This window comes from Diaphorina citri, unplaced genomic scaffold, assembly GCF_000475195.1.
Source record: "Diaphorina citri unplaced genomic scaffold, Diaci psyllid genome assembly version 1.1 scaffold262, whole genome shotgun sequence".
Taxonomy (NCBI): domain Eukaryota; kingdom Metazoa; phylum Arthropoda; class Insecta; order Hemiptera; family Psyllidae; genus Diaphorina; species Diaphorina citri.
The window spans coordinates 149,951-165,813 of record NW_007377699.1 but is presented as its reverse complement, the minus strand read 5'-3'; the positions used below and the strand labels follow the sequence as shown (position 1 = coordinate 165,813).

The window sequence follows — 15,863 nt, the reverse complement described above, 5'->3', positions numbered from 1 at the left end:
CGAGAGGAAAGGATTTGTGGGCAAAAGAAAGAGCAGGAAAGGGAAAGAGTGAAACGGGAGAACAAAGAGGAGAGTTCTAAATAAACGGTTAATAAAACTGTTGTAAAAAGGAAAAGAGCGGATGAGAGGAGAGGAAAAGTTAGACTTGTGACAAGAGATGTATGGAGAAAGGGAGAGTACAAATGAGAAAAGTGAAAGAGACTGAAATACAGGAGGAGAGAAAGGAGAAAACTGAGAAAATAAGAAAGGTAACAAGGCAAACTGAGAAAATAAGTGTTTGAGTGTGAGAAAGAGATTATAAAGAGGGAAGACAGAAAGAAATGCTGAGTGTTGAATAAAGAGAAGGGGAGGAGGAACATTCGTGAAAAAGGAATTAGCAAATAAAACACATTAAATTTATACAGGGTGTAACGTTTTTTCTGCTTCAATGCCCCTCGATGAATTGATTTGACTACGGAATAGCGGTTTCAGCAACACGCTGTATTCGTTTCAGCAGTATATTTTCGGGTGTATTTAGCGCAAAATTTATCTCCCAGATTGTCTAGTATCTAGATTTTATCGCCCATAAATCCCATACGGACTACATGAAAATCCACTCTGGCAATTTATCCGTTTAGCCTAAAAGCTAGGTTCATTTTGACCTGACCTAGACATAGACAAGTATCCTAGAAAAACACATCGTCAATCATCAAACAATTAGGTAATAAAAACAATCCTTTAATTCAACTTTACTGATGTTGATGCATAAGCAAAGGTAGGTCATGGGCAACCATCAAAGTGATGGTAGTTATGTAAAATACATATATTTTTACCTTCTTCTTCTAGGTCACTTTTTGAGTCAGCTTTTGTAAAACATTAGGTACCAGGAAAAATCTTGTGCAAATATTGAAAATTATTTAACCATTTCACAATACAGTTATTTTCGCCATATTCGTTTACTTAATGCAATGTATCCTTCTGCATAACAGGATACGTATTTCTAAAGGTAGGTTGGTATACATAAGTATTCCGATTTTTCATGTTCTTAAAACAACATTCGAATGGCATTAAGATTAAAGTTGAATTTCCAAGCACTCCATTGTTCTTGAAATAAACAGGCAAATGTTGTTCTTCCACTCCCTTCTCTAAATCTTCTTCCTACTCATTCTCAACATTGTCTTTCCTACCACCTCCTTTCTACCTACACGTTCCTTTCCTTTGTCAACTTCTATTTCTCCCTCTTTTCTTTCCTCCTTCCATCTCTTCATTTCTTCCGTTTTCCCTCCTCCTTGTATCTTTCCCTCCCTTCTCCTCCTCCTCCTTGTATCTTTCCTTCCTTTTCCTTCTTCCTTTTCTCCGTTCCCTTCCCTTTCTCTCTCTCCTTAACTTCCTCTCTCCCTTCTTTCTCTATCCAGATCAATTGTATCTCATCCTTCTATCATTTGACACTGAAAACAAAGGATATTTATCGTGTCAACTTGCTCACTGGCATCATTTGTTATCCCCCAAACACCTTTTCTTTTTATCCTTCGCACCACTTTTATCTCAATCTTCCTCTCAATGCTTTTCCACGAGTTCGACTTGATGTTTTATAGGCAAACATCTCGTTCGAATTTTTTGAGAGCTTTTACATTAGGCTGAAATTCGAGCCTCCTGAAGCATGATAAGATGTATTTTGTATTCGAAGAAGTAGATGAAAAATAAATTGCCTGAAAACGGCATAGAAAAAGTTCCAAACATCATGTGGAAATAAAAAATTCGCATTTGTGTCTGATAAAAAAATCTATTATTCTGCTTCAGCAATCCTCTACTTCCTTCTCCTCCTCCTTTTCATCTTCCTTCTCCTCCTCATCCGTATTCTCTTCCACCTCTTCCTAGATTTTGTTATCTATGGGTGCTAAACTTCACAAAACTTATCAGCGCAGCTTTTTGCTGAGTGTAAGTTATGTTTGTGTAATTTTATTCATGCGATTATGATTTCTATTTGTATAATTTTGTTTAAGAGTTTGAGATTAAAAATATTTTTTCATAATTATTTAACCACGTAGTTAAAAACATTTGGGAATATTTAATTTTTTTCCCTTCTTCTGATATCAGTTTCTAATGGGGTTCTTTTTCCGTTCTCTCTCTCTCACACACACAATCGCTCTCTCGCTCTCTCTTAACTTTTCATTCTTCCACCTTATTTATGTTTTCAACTTATCTTTTACTGTCGATAACTCTTCTCTCTCTCTCTCTCTTCCTTTCACACCATTGAACTCTTTATTATTCAACAACTCTCTCCCCCTCTCTCTCTCTCCTTTCTTACTCTGTCTCTCTCTCTCCTCTCTCCTTTATCACTCTCTTTGTCTCTCTCTCTCCTCTCTCACTCTCTCTTTGTCTCTCTCACACTCTCTCTTTCTCTCTCTCTCCTCTTCCTAATAACTAAAAAAGGCCCTTCTTCCTGAGAACGATTGAGTTGTATTTTCCTTTCGGAACTGATTCCGATTTAGATTTCTTATGGTTTCTCAAGTGTTATCACACCAAAAGAAGGGAAACGACCTTCAGAAGAGCCGAAATCGCGAAAGGAAAATGGACCTCTACCCTGGTTAGTATTATGTACCTGTCTGTATTCCTGCAGGGTTTATAGTTTATACGCTCTTCCCGAAATGAAATTCCATGACTTTTCCAGAAAATTTGCACGAGTTTTCCAGATAATTAGGGGGGCAGAGGTTCTTAAAAATCAGTAAGATTACCCCTTCATTTAAATAAAATATGCAATATGCAGAACGTCAAGGAATATGAGGGAGAATGTGCCGCAGGCCGTTTTTCCGAAAAACTTGATATTTAATTTGAACATTTTTAAATTTTGACCGGGTGGCAAATTCCATGACTTTTCCAGGTTTTCTTCAAACTTTCACGATTTTCCATGACTACTTTTCCATGACTTTTTGACCGATTTTCAGATTCCATGACTTTTCCGGGTTTTCCAGGTCGCGTATAAACCCTGTCCTTTATGTCGTATTAGGTACATAGTATGTCCAGTTGCCCACCTTATCTATGTATCGAATATGGAATTCCAGCACCGATTGCCCCGAATATTGATTTTATGTATAGGCACTTTCACACAATAGTAGACGTTCCTCAACCATAGCTAATTTATATACTGTACAAACATTTTACACTTTTCATTGTAAGGGATGTGATGAGTTTTTACGTTGTTTATTTTGGGGAAAAGTAATCAAACGGCTACGAAGAATAAAGCGCTTTCATAGAATACGTCATTTTATGTAGGTATTTGGCTATTATTAAGTATTATTATTTTTTTATGTACCTATCTCAGATGTTTTCTTTTGTACCCACGCATTCCCGCTTCGCAAAGCACTGGTCATTATATCATCGTAATCTAGAGCTACATGGTACAATAATACTGATATGTACGAGAAAACTCGTAATACTGTGTGAAATGAATTCCTGGTATGACCTTTTTTTTTACAAAATCGTAAAAGAGACCAAAAATGGCGTGCTTTGAAAATGAAAGGGAATGTTGAAAAAGGTTGGTAGGTACCTACAAAATTAGTTTTAGGTAGGTATTTATTATTTATCAATTTTATCACGTAGGTACTTAATATTTTTACTTTCTATTTTACCCACAGAGATGCCTGGATAAATAAAAGAAACGGAAAGTGAAAATTGAATGAACGAACTGAGTTTAAACTTTATGATTTTCCTTTGTTTGTCTGCCCGTGTTGTTTGTTTGTGTGGTGTGTGTATGTGGTGGTCCCGTACAAAGGACAGGTCAACCACCCACCAGTAATTAATAATTAGACACCACAAGCATTTGAATTATTTGAAACCAAGCATTTCAATTTCTGTGACAGCCCGGAAAAACTTTAGATATGCAATGTGCAACATTCAATTGAATCAAAATACATAGTACAAATTTCATTTTTTAGAGTCATTTCTGATTCTGAGCTGACAGTCTAAATCTCTAAATAGACAATCAGCTATAAATCATGGAACACATAAGTTGATAAATAGAGACTGGTTACTGTTTATACCTACTCAAGTCAAGGATACTCCAAGTTCATGTAGGCGAAAACTTGTCTGAAGAAAAATAGCTGCTAAAATCTCTGGAGTTCATAATCTCTTTAGATACTCCAGACCTCGTGGGTATACCACTTAAAATCATACACAGCAAAATAAAGAATATCGGGAGTAAAAAATAAAATAATAATAGAAAGAAAAAAAAAAGATATCCAGATATATCTCAAGTTCATTTTTTTTCACAACCCAATATCGCGAGTATATTCCAACCGAAATCAAGATGAGATTTGCTGAATATTCATGAAGATACTTAAGGTCATCTCAAAATAGAACTAAGACAAATACAAGACTACACAGACCGGCTGCCTACGCCATCAAGTGCCCACTTGAAGTCAGGAGTGCCACAAGAGTTAAGCAACCACGAAAATAAACATTGGAAACCCACCCACCCATCCTACAAGAGACCTCTCGACTATAAGACATCTCAATATGTATACAGGGTATCATCGTCAATTTGATGAGATGTATAAAAAGTGAGTGAGTTCTAAAAAAAAAGATACTACTATTTCTTCCAAAGACACTCATAGACTTGGAAAAGGCATTTGACCGCATAAAAAAAGACAATAAACAAAGGCACTCGGATTTGTGAAAGAAGCTCAAAAGAATGAACGATCCTCAGGACTTGGGTATTTTCCAAAAGCACTCCAATTTTACAGAGAGGTTTAAGTGATTTTTTTACATCAAAGCACGACGAATGAACAAAAGGACTTAATTTTTCGGTCCAAGTCCTGGGGCATGAGGTATATCCATTATACTAAAAATGTTTTAGTTTCTTCCACTTATAGGAGAAAGGCTTAACAATTCCTGCTTCTCCTAAGAGCATTAAGAAAGCAAAAGTACTTACCACTAGAAAGAAGAGTTCACGTCATTGTAACCAAGCTTTGAAGACATTGGTAGATCATAGAAACACTGGAAATTAAGAATAGAACAAATCGTAAGTAACATCACAATTAATGGTATCACTGAAAGCCTGGGTACCGAATGAGGGTAAATAATCAGTCTAATTACCAATCTTAATAGGAAAAGAAAACTAAAACCTTTCGTATTTAAAATTACTCGTAGGCGTTATGCAACTTATGTACTTACATGCCTACCTAGAAAAGATGTAATTCCAATAATTCCCAGATTATAGCGAGTCCGTGAAGCTTCACTAATCATTGCCAAATTACCTGAGTTTTATCGACAGGATGCTGTGACTTCCTTCACAAATATATCTGTTATCAATAACATATCGTTATCACGTCATACAACTACAACAGGTGTCAGTGCGATTGTTTTCGATTTTCTCAAGGCTTTTCACACTAAAACACCTGTGAAAATATTCTACAACACAAAGTTGGCCCATTTTCACTACCTACACAGCTGGTATAGGTAAGATTAACTGGTTTATTTTTCAGGTACAGGGCATTTGTTTTTTCGTACTTTTTCCTCTTCCTTTCCACATGTCCGTAATGTTTTCCTCTTCATTCCACATAAAACATAGATAAACGTACTTGCTTTCTATGCATTAATGTGTAAAAAGTATCCTGTATTTTCATGTTGTATTAGTGTGTAATTTTACAGTCCTTGTTTACTAGACATTAAACATCAACCACCATTGTATTGTCATTACATAACTCTTTATGATATACATAGGTCCAGATCCTTTACCTCTAGATTCCTCTGTGATAGAGAAAAGAAAACGACAAAGAGAGAAAGGGAAAGGGAGAGAGGTGTGAAACCCTTGAACAGACTCTTCTGTGATAGACTGAAAAAGGACGAGAGACGTGAGAGAGAGAGAGAGAGGAAGGGGAGGGAGAGATAGGTGTTAAACTTAAAATGGCCCGGAGGGACAGAGCAGAGAAGGGGAGGAGAGAGAGAGATAGAGAGAGGCATCGAAAAAAATCTATTTTATATTGATGGCAATACATTTTTCATTATTTTCCTTTCAATGGCCATTTCACCGGAGTCTCTCCCCGATTCACTCCCGCCCCTCATTCTCTCCCTATTTCCGCCGTCCGTCTCCCTCCTATCCGCCCTCTCATATACCACTCTATTAACTGTGAATGCTATTGTTGAGAGAGTACAATAGGAAAGGTCAAAGGGTAGGGGAGAGGTCAGGAAATGGTCATTATCTTCTTATCTCTCCGCGTATTTCAAGGGTCATCTGCTCGCCTTTCTTCATACTGCGAACTTTGCAAGTTTATCGTGATGAGATGTTTTGTAGTCGGGAGCAATCAGCTTCGCCAGTGATCTGACGTCGGTTACTTCTTATCTCTCCGCACATTTCAAGGGTCATCTGCTCGCCTTTCTTCATACTGCGAACTTTGCAAGTTTATCGTGATGAGATGTTTTATAGTCGGGAGCAATCAGCTTCGCCAGTGATGTGACGTCGGTTTTATTTTGTTTGTTCAAACTTTGTTTGATAAAAGTCGATTAGAGAAACTCTTAGACATAGCATGATGTGGGTATGTTCCTCCTGAAATTTTCCTGAGTTTGGGGAAAACATCGTGTGTGAGTGCTCAGATCCCAGAGGTACACAAAACGGACTTTGAGATACTCGGGGAAACTGAATTAAATCCAAATGTGTATCTAATAGAAACGAGGACGGGAACAGAACTATGAGCAACAATTGGAACTTATTCTTAACTCAAGAAAATCACGTCCCTATTTCAAAGCACGTCTCGTTCAGAAATCAGAGAGAATGTCTTGGTGCCGATTTTGAACCAAGACTCTCACGAGGCTGGACATCGAACACAACAAACTCATCGAAAATTGTGACAACCTGTGACATAGTGTGACGTGCATTAATTGGTTGTATAAATAGTAGGATTTGGAGTTGGGTTACATTTATTATAGATATTGGGTATTGACAGTACACTATATAGCCACGTCTTTCCAGTAGATTTCTTCTATACCTACGCTTCCCTATAAGTGATTCGTCCAAATATAGAATTCCAATACCTAAATCTAATTGGTTATTATCGCAAAATTTATCTTCCAGATTGTCTAGTATCTAGATTTTATCGCCCATAAATCCCATACGGACTACATGAAAATCCACTCTGGCAATTTATCCGTTTAGCCTAAAGTAAAAGCTAGGTTCATTTTGACCTGACCTAGACATAGACAAGTATCCTAGAAAAACACATCGTCAATCATCAAACAATTAGGTAATAAAAACAATCCTTTAATTCAACTTTACTGATGTTGATGTATAAGCAAAGGTAGGTCATGGACAACCATCAAAGTGATGGCAGTTATGTAAAATATATTTTTACCTTCTTCTTCTAGGTCATTTTTTGAGTCAGCTTTTGTAAAACATGAGGTACCAGGAAAAATCTTGTGCAATTGTTGAAAATTATTTAACCATTTCACAATACAGTTATTTTCGCCATATTCGTTTACTTAATGCAATGTATCCTTCTGCATAACAGGATACGTATTTCTAAAGGTAGGTTGGTATACATAAGTATTCCGATTTTTCATGTTCTTAAAACAACATTCGAATGGCATTAAGATTAAAGTTGAATTTCCAAGCACTCCATTGTTCTTGAAATAAACAGGCAAATGTTGTTCTTCCACTCCCTTCTCTAAATCTTCTTCCTACTCATTCTCAACATTGTCTTTCCTACCACCTCCTTTCTACCTACACGTTCCTTCTAAAGGTAGGTTGGTATACATAAGTATTCCGATTTTTCATGTTCTTAAAACAACATTCGAATGGCATTAAGATTAAAGTTGAATTTCCAAGCACTCCATTGTTCTTGAAATAAACAGGCAAATGTTGTTCTTCCACTCCCTTCTCTAAATCTTCTTCCTACTTCCTACTCATTCTCAACATTGTCTTTCCTACCTCCTTTCTACCTACACGTTCTTTTCCTTTGTCAACTTCTATTTCTCCCTCTTTTCTTTCCTCCTTCCATCTCTTCATTTCTTCCGTTTTCCCTCCTCCTTGTATCTTTCCCTCCCTTCTCCTCCTCCTTGTATCTTTCCTTCCTTTTCCTTCTTCCTTTTCTCCGTTCCCTTCCCTTTCTCTCTCTCCCTAACTTCCTCTCTCCCTTCTTTCTCTATCCAGATCAATTGTATCTCATCCTTCTATCATTTGACACTGAAAACAAAGGATATTTATCGTGTCACCTTGCTCACTGGCATCATTTGTTATCCCCCAAACACCTTTTCTTTTTATCCTTTGCACCACTTTCATCTCAATCTTCCTCTCAATGCTTTTCCACGAGTTCGACTTGATGTTTTATAGGCAAACATCTTGTTCGAATTTTTAAGAGCTTTTACATTAGGCTGAAATTCGAGCCTCCTGAAGCATGATAAGATGTATTTTGTATTCGAAGAAGTAGTAGGTACTTGGAATATTCTACAAATGCCTCTGTATTGTACTACACATGTAATGTACTATATACTGTAGTACGCTGTAGGGATAAAACAAAAGTTCGAACGAGATATAGGCACGATATATCTTACCTACTAAGCCTAAGCATCCTTCCATTGTTGATACACTTTGTAGTGACATAACTTGGAAATGGATTCTGCAGTCTGCTCGATATCTAACTTGAATTTTCAATGGAGCCTTCAGTAGTTATACTATTTACTATTACTATGTAGATACGTAGTGTACTTTGTAGACAATCGTAATCGAAATAAATTTAAACAACTTCCGGAAACACATCTGAGATACGTAGTGTACTTTGTAGACAATCGTAATCGAAATAAATTTAAACAACTTCCGGAAACACATCTTTAAACGCCAATTAATTATGTACATGTAATGTAAACACAAGCTATATAGTTTGATGTACATGTGTTTCGTTTGTAAACATAACACTTTGTTGATTTGTATCTCCTATTGTTTATTTAACGTCTTTAAAATTTATCAATATGTTTTATGTCTCAAAATACCAAATGGATGTTAAACGTGAAACATTAGTATAGGTATACGAGTATGTTGGACATCTTCTTTGTAACATTTCGCGTCGTCAATGAATGAGAAATATAATATGTATATATTTAATGTTTATTGGTGCTCTTTTCAAAGTATGTCATCAACATTATATTATCATTACCAACATTCTCTCATCTGTCTGTCATGATCAAGGTGTATACAATGTGATGAAAATGTGATGAATCACATACGCTGTCTAGTGATAAAGTGATACATCGTAGTACAAGTTCATCACAATCCATACAGGATGTCTTCAGAAATCAGAGAGAATGTCTTGGTGCCGATTTTGAACCAAGACTCTCACGAGGCTGGACATCGAACACAACAAACTAATCGAAAACTGTGACAATCTGTGACATAGTGTGACAATTGTGACGTGCATTAATTGGTTATATAAATAGTAGGATTTGGAGTTGGTTGTTACATTTATTAGATGTTGGGTAGTGACAGTACACAATATAGCTACGTCTTTCCAGTAGCTTTCTTCAATACCTTTCAGAAATCAGAGAGAATGTCTTGGTGCCGATTTTGAACCAAGACTCTCACGAGGCTGGACATCGAACACAACAAACTCATCGAAAACTGTGACATAGTGTGACAATTGTGACGTGCATTAATTGGTTGTATAAATAGTAGGATTTGGAGTTGGTTGTTACATTTATTAGATGTTGGGTACTGACAGTACACAATATAGCTACGTCTTTCCAGTAGCTTTCTTCAATACCTACGCTTGCCTATAAGTGTTTCGTCCAAATATAGAATTCCAATACCTAAATCTAATTGGTTATTATGTTATTAGAAATAGTTATTAACTTATTATCAGTGATTTCACTGATTAATTTTGCTCCATTAGTCAGTTTCCTCAGATATAATTTACTGGGTCGGAAATTTTCTGAACACATTTTAGGGAAACGAAAGTATTTTCGTCCCCCTGTATGCTACTCTTTCTATGCTATCACAGTATCATCAGTCACAACAATCTATGCATTGTGTATATTATCAGCTGCGTTTATCTAATGAGAATACATGCATCACATTATGACCCAATCTGTGTAGCAATTTAAGATAATGACATCAATTTGTCACTGTATTGCTATACCAGGTAGATTAGGTATTAAGTTAAGAGACTGATGTGCTGGTTTAGAGGAGCTACTGAATATTAATCATCAGTTGATGGATTAATGACTAATGGCCGGCCACGGTCAAAGATTAAAAGTTAATCATAGCTTAGTCTCTTTAATTTGACTTGATTTTGATTTGATATTTTAGTTCGAGTGTGGAACGGTTATAATAAAGTTCCCAAACAAATATAACTTGTTTGCTCTTTAAGAGTTTTAAATGGATGGATTTATTGGATTTTGAAAGTTGGTTGTCAGAGCAAAAGAAAATTATACACCTACAATATCTCCTTCTGACCTTCTCTCACCCACACCACCTTTAATTCTTTCTCAATCATTTCCTCTCTCTTTCGTTCTCAGTATTTTATCTCTCATTTCAAACCTCTCTTCTAGCCTTTGTCCAATAGGATGGACAATCTAATACCTCGGTAATATTGAGGAAAATTTCTCGAACAAGACAAAAGCAATATTTCCTATAGCACAAATACCTAATGCCGGACTGTCCAGCATTTTCCATCCCATGATATTATTGAATGGTGCTGAAATACAACTCCTTCTGACCTTCTCTCACCCACACCACCTTTAATTCTTTCTCAATCATTTCCTCTCTCTTTCGTTCTCAGTATTTTATCTCTCATTCCAAACCTCTCTTCTAGCCTTTGTCCAATAGGATGGACAATCTAATACCTCGGTATTATTGAGGAAAATTTCTCGAACAAGACAACAGCAATATTTCCTATAGCACAAATACCTAATGCCGGACTGTCCAACATTTTCCATCCCATGATATTATTGAATGGTGCTGAAATACAAGGAGTTAATATAGGGGAGAGGAACAAAGGAAGAAATACTGAGAATGAAATTAATAAACAAAGAAAAGAGAAGAGAAAGAGGTGAAGAAAGAGTAGAAAAGAAGGTATAAGTAGAGAAAAGGGGGGAGGAACAAAGGAAAAGAAAGAAAAGAAAGAAAATTAATAAATAGATAGTAAAAGAGAAAATGAGAGAGAATGAAGAAAGACTATCAGGAACGGCATTATTCTAAGACATTAATAGACTTAGAATAATTACTGAGAATGAAATTAATAAACAAAGAAAAGAGAAGAGAAAGAGGTGAAGAAAGAGTAGAAAAGAAGGTATAAGTAGAGAAAAGGGGGAAGGAACAAAGGAAAAGAAAGACAAGAAAGAAAATTAATAAATAGATAGTAAAAGAGAAAATGAAGAAAGACTATCAGGAACGGCATTATTCTAAGACATTAATAGACTTAGAATAATTCTCATGATAGAAAGGGAGATAATTTAATATAGAGAGAGAAAATATGAAAGAGAGTTGTTATGATAAAAAGAGTAATACGAGCAATAAACAGAGAAAGACGCCAAAGACGGAAAGAAAAGGGAAAAATTAATGAAAATATTTACTTTCTCTTATAGTACTTTTTTACAGCTCTTTCTTATACGTAGACAAGATGGGATTATTATCTATATAGCAGGAACACTGATAGAAGAAGAAGAAGGAAATAGAGAGGAGGAAGGGAGCTGATCGAAGAAAGAGTAGAAAAGGAGGGAGGAGAGTGACGAAGAGAGAAAAACAGGAAGACAGAAGAAAAAAAAAGGGAGAGGTGAGAATAAGGTTTGGAAAAGATTGAAAGAAATAGAAGATGAAAGGGAGAAAAGGAGGAAAAGAAAGTAGAAAGAGAGGGAGGGGATTTTGTTCACAACCTTTTCAACATTTTCCACGAAATGAGGGTTAAGTAACAATTACTTTGGTTGATATATGGATGGGGCCGATTTTGAAAATTTGGACCGATTGCAATACTTTCATTACTAGTATAGCTCCGCTATACTGTAGTAATAGAAAGTAAAAATAATAATAATAAAGGAAGGACGGACTAAAAAAGGGAGAGGTGAGAATGAGGTTTGGAAAAGATTGAAAGAAATAGAAGATGAAAAGGAGGAAAAGAAAGTAGAAAGGGAGGGAGGAGAGTAATGAGGAGTGAGAGAGAGGTAGGAAAAGATTGAAAGAAAAAAGGAGATAGAAAAGGAGAAACGGAGAAAGAGAACAAGGAGGAAAATAGAGACATATTATAAAACTACATTAATATAATAACTTGTTCCTTTTCTATAGGTACCTAATAAATATATGTTATGAATGTTATGATATCTATTCTGTTCTCTCTCTCTCTCTCTCTCTCTCTCTCTCTCTCTCTCTCTCTCTCTCTCTCTCTCTCTCTCTCTCTCTCTTTTCAACCCGTGGATTTTGAATGAAAAAGTAATTTACTTTTTTTCACGCAATATGATTTCACCTCTCTCTTTCTATCTTCAATATAATCTTTTCCTCCTTTCAGAAAGAGAGAGATTTTGAATGCACAGGTGAATGATATAAATTATTTGTTTTAGATAGAAGCTATTAAAATAAATGATTTCATTCTACTGGTGGCAGTAGAGTAGAGGATCAATTTATTATATGCAGCGAATTAGTAGCTCCAGATGCAATAGCTGTTTTCCCCCATTGCTGATCCAGGAAAATTTGTAGAAGCTAAATAAAAGTCACCTGTGCATTCAAGATGTTGTATCTTTCTTTATGAAAAATGTGGAAATATTGTAGAAAATATGATGATATTAAGGTTTATTAGGACGACACCTACTTTGCTGATAGGGGAACTCCCTTAAAAATAGGCTGTACTAGAAACTAGCTGAACTGTGGCCCACAATTGAATTAAGCAATCTGATTTGCAAAATGAAATACCTCTCTTTCTATCTTCAATATAATCTTTTCCTCCTTTCAGAAAGAGAGAGATTTTGAATGCACAGGTGAATGATATAAATTATTTGTTATAGATAGAAGCTATTAAAATAAATGATTTCATTCTACTGATGGCAGTAGAGGATCAATTTATTATATGCAGCGAATTAGTAGCTCCAGATGCAATAGCTGCTTTCCCCCATTGCTGATCCAGGAAAATTTGTAGAAGCTAAATAAAAGTCACCTGTGCATTCAAGATGTTGCATCTTTCTTTATGACAAATGTGGAAATATTGTAGAGAATATGATGATATTAAGGTTTATTAGGACGACACCTACTTTGCTGATAGGGGAACTCCCTTAAAAATAGGCTGTACTAGAAACTAGCTGAACTGTGGTCCACAATTGAATTAAGCAATCTGATTTGCAAAATGAAATAAAATCAATTAATCAGAGTGCTTAATCCAAATTTACCTTGAATCAAATTAACTCGAACTGTGGTCCACGAATAAGATTTGTCTGCAGCTCTCCACTCAGTTCTATTGCTCGCTTTTCTCTTCAATGTAATAATTTTGTAATTATTACAAAGATTATTTATCTATCTTTCTTTATCGTCATCTCCCTGTAAGCAAAAGTCAATATTATACATTGTAATTAAGACCTCAATCTACAAGAACGTGTGGGGATGTGGCATTTATATGCAAACTATAAGGTTGTGGGAACTTTGTTCACATCTATGTTATAGTTGTTATACTAGGTACTTGTTATTTTCTTGCAAGTATAGTGTCGGTTAGTTACTTGAGGTTTTCCCCCTGGAGTGTTGATCTAAAAACTAAATTATCTCCCGCCTTTCCTTTAATTCCTTCATAACTATAAGGTTGTGGGAACTTTGTTCACATCTATGTTATACTACTTGTTATTTTCTTGCAAGTATGTAAAATAGTGTCGGTTAGTTACTTGAGGTTTTTCCCCTGGAGTGTAAGTTGATCTAAAAACTAAATTATCTCCCGCCTTTTCACCCTTTTATTTCTTCGTTCTCTCTCTCTCTCTCTCTCTCTCTCTCTCTTCATTTCTTTCTATCTCCCTCTTTCTTCCTTTCTCTCTCTCTCTCTTCACTTCTTTCTCTCTCTACTTTCTAGCATTGTATTAGCTGATATCTTTCTCTAGAATCGTACGGAGCTCTCACTCTTTCTTTAATCTCTTATTTATCTCTCCCTTTCGTCCTATAGGTACAAGTGTTGGACGCCCCCCCTCAACCACACCTAGGAGATCCCCCACGGATTGCAAGATAAAGTGGTGTCTTGAATTATTCCTGTCAATTTTCCGTGCCGGGAAAATAGAGGGTAAAAGGGGAAGAAAAATAGAGGGTACAAAGGGAAGGAAAGAGAGGGAATAAAGAGAAGGAAAAATAGAGGGTGCAAAGGGAAGGAAAGAGAGGGAACAAAGAGAAGGAAAAATAGAGGGTGCAAAGGGAAGGAAAGAGAGGGAACAAAGAGAAGGAAAAATAGAGGGTGCAAAGGGAAGGAAAGAGAGGGAACAAAGAGAAGGAAAAATAGAGGGTGCAAAGGGAAGGAAAGAGAGGGAATAAAGAGAAGGAAAAATAGAGGGTGCAAAGGGAAGGGCCCTCAACCACACCTAGGAGATCCCCCACGGATTGCAAGATAAAGTGGTGTCTTGAATTATTCCTGTCAATTTTCCGTGCCGGGAAAACAGCGGGAGCAAAAGGAGAGGAAAAATAGAGGGTGCAAAGGGAAGGAAAGAGAGGGAACAAAGAGAAGGAAAAATGGGTGCAAAGAGGAGACGTGTTGAGGTGAGAAAACATGTATATTGTGTCGCGAGTGGGGGGGAAAAAATGGAGCTAAGGGCTAAGGTAAAAGAGGAAGCATTTCACGTTCTGCTAGACGACATTTTTATTTGGTTAGAGGTATAATGCATGTAGATACATATTATTATGTATATTTTCCTGTTTTTTATTCACATCAAAAATGTGGTTCATCACGTACCAGAAATGTCACGAGGAAGGAAAAGGAAGAGGGGAAAAGGAGAAAGAATGGGAGTTGGAGAAAGAATACATTGAAGGAGAGAAAGACGGAAAGAGAAAAAGGAGACAGGGAACCGAAAGAAGGAAAGACAAAGCCGGAGACAGAAAAAAGTAAAGACGTCTGAGAACAGGAGGGAGAGAGAAAAGAGAAAACAAGAGAATTTGAAAATAAGGAGAAAGATATTTTTATGAGAGCATATTTGAAATGATCATACATATCATATAGCAAACAAATATGTATGAAAGTAACTATACCTATAAGTAGACAGGTAGATAGGTACTACGAATAACATACGGTAAAATAAAAAGTGCAAAGGGAAGGAAAGAGAGGGAACAAAGAGAAGGAAAAATAGAGGGTGCAAAGGGAAGGAAAGAGAGGGAACAAAGAGAAGGAAATATAGAGGGTGCAAAGAGGAGACGTGTTGAGGTGCGAAAACATGTATATTGTGTCGCGAGTGGGGGGAAAAATGGAGCTAAGGTAAAAGAGGGAGCATTTCACGTTCTGCTAGACGACATTTTTATTTGGTTAGAGGTATAATGCATGTACATATTATTATGTATATTTTCCTGTTTTTTATTCACATCAAAAATGTGGTTCATCACGTACCAGAAATGTCACGAGGAAGGAAAAGACAAAAGGAAGGAAAAGGAAGAGGGGAAAAGGAGAAAGAAGACGTGGAAGGGGAGAAAGGAAAGAGAAAACCGGAGACAAAAAAAGTAAAGACGTCTGAGAACAGGAGGGAGAGAGAAAACAAGAGAATTTGAAAATAAGGAGAAAGATATTTTTATGAGAGTCATATTTGAAATGATCATACATATCATATAGCAAACAAATATGTATGAAAGTAACTATACCTATAAGTAGACGGTAGATAGGTACTACGAATGACATACGGTAAAATAAAAGGAAAGTAAAAATGCAGGAAAAAGTAAGTAATATTCTTTAAACATCTATGAATCTTTT

At 36.1% G+C, this 15,863-nt stretch overlaps 1 protein-coding gene across 1 annotated transcript in view; it reads right to left on the bottom strand.

Moving 5' to 3' along the window:
- The window catches only part of LOC103506780 (receptor-type guanylate cyclase gcy-28-like), a 95,635-nt gene extending 82,124 nt beyond the window's left edge, over positions 1-13,511 (bottom strand). Inside the window, exon 1 of the mRNA XM_026821763.1 lies at positions 13,333-13,511. The gene's annotated coding sequence lies outside the window, so the exon portion shown is untranslated. The remainder of the gene's footprint in view (positions 1-13,332) is intronic.
- Between the last annotated feature and the right edge of the window lie 2,352 nt (positions 13,512-15,863).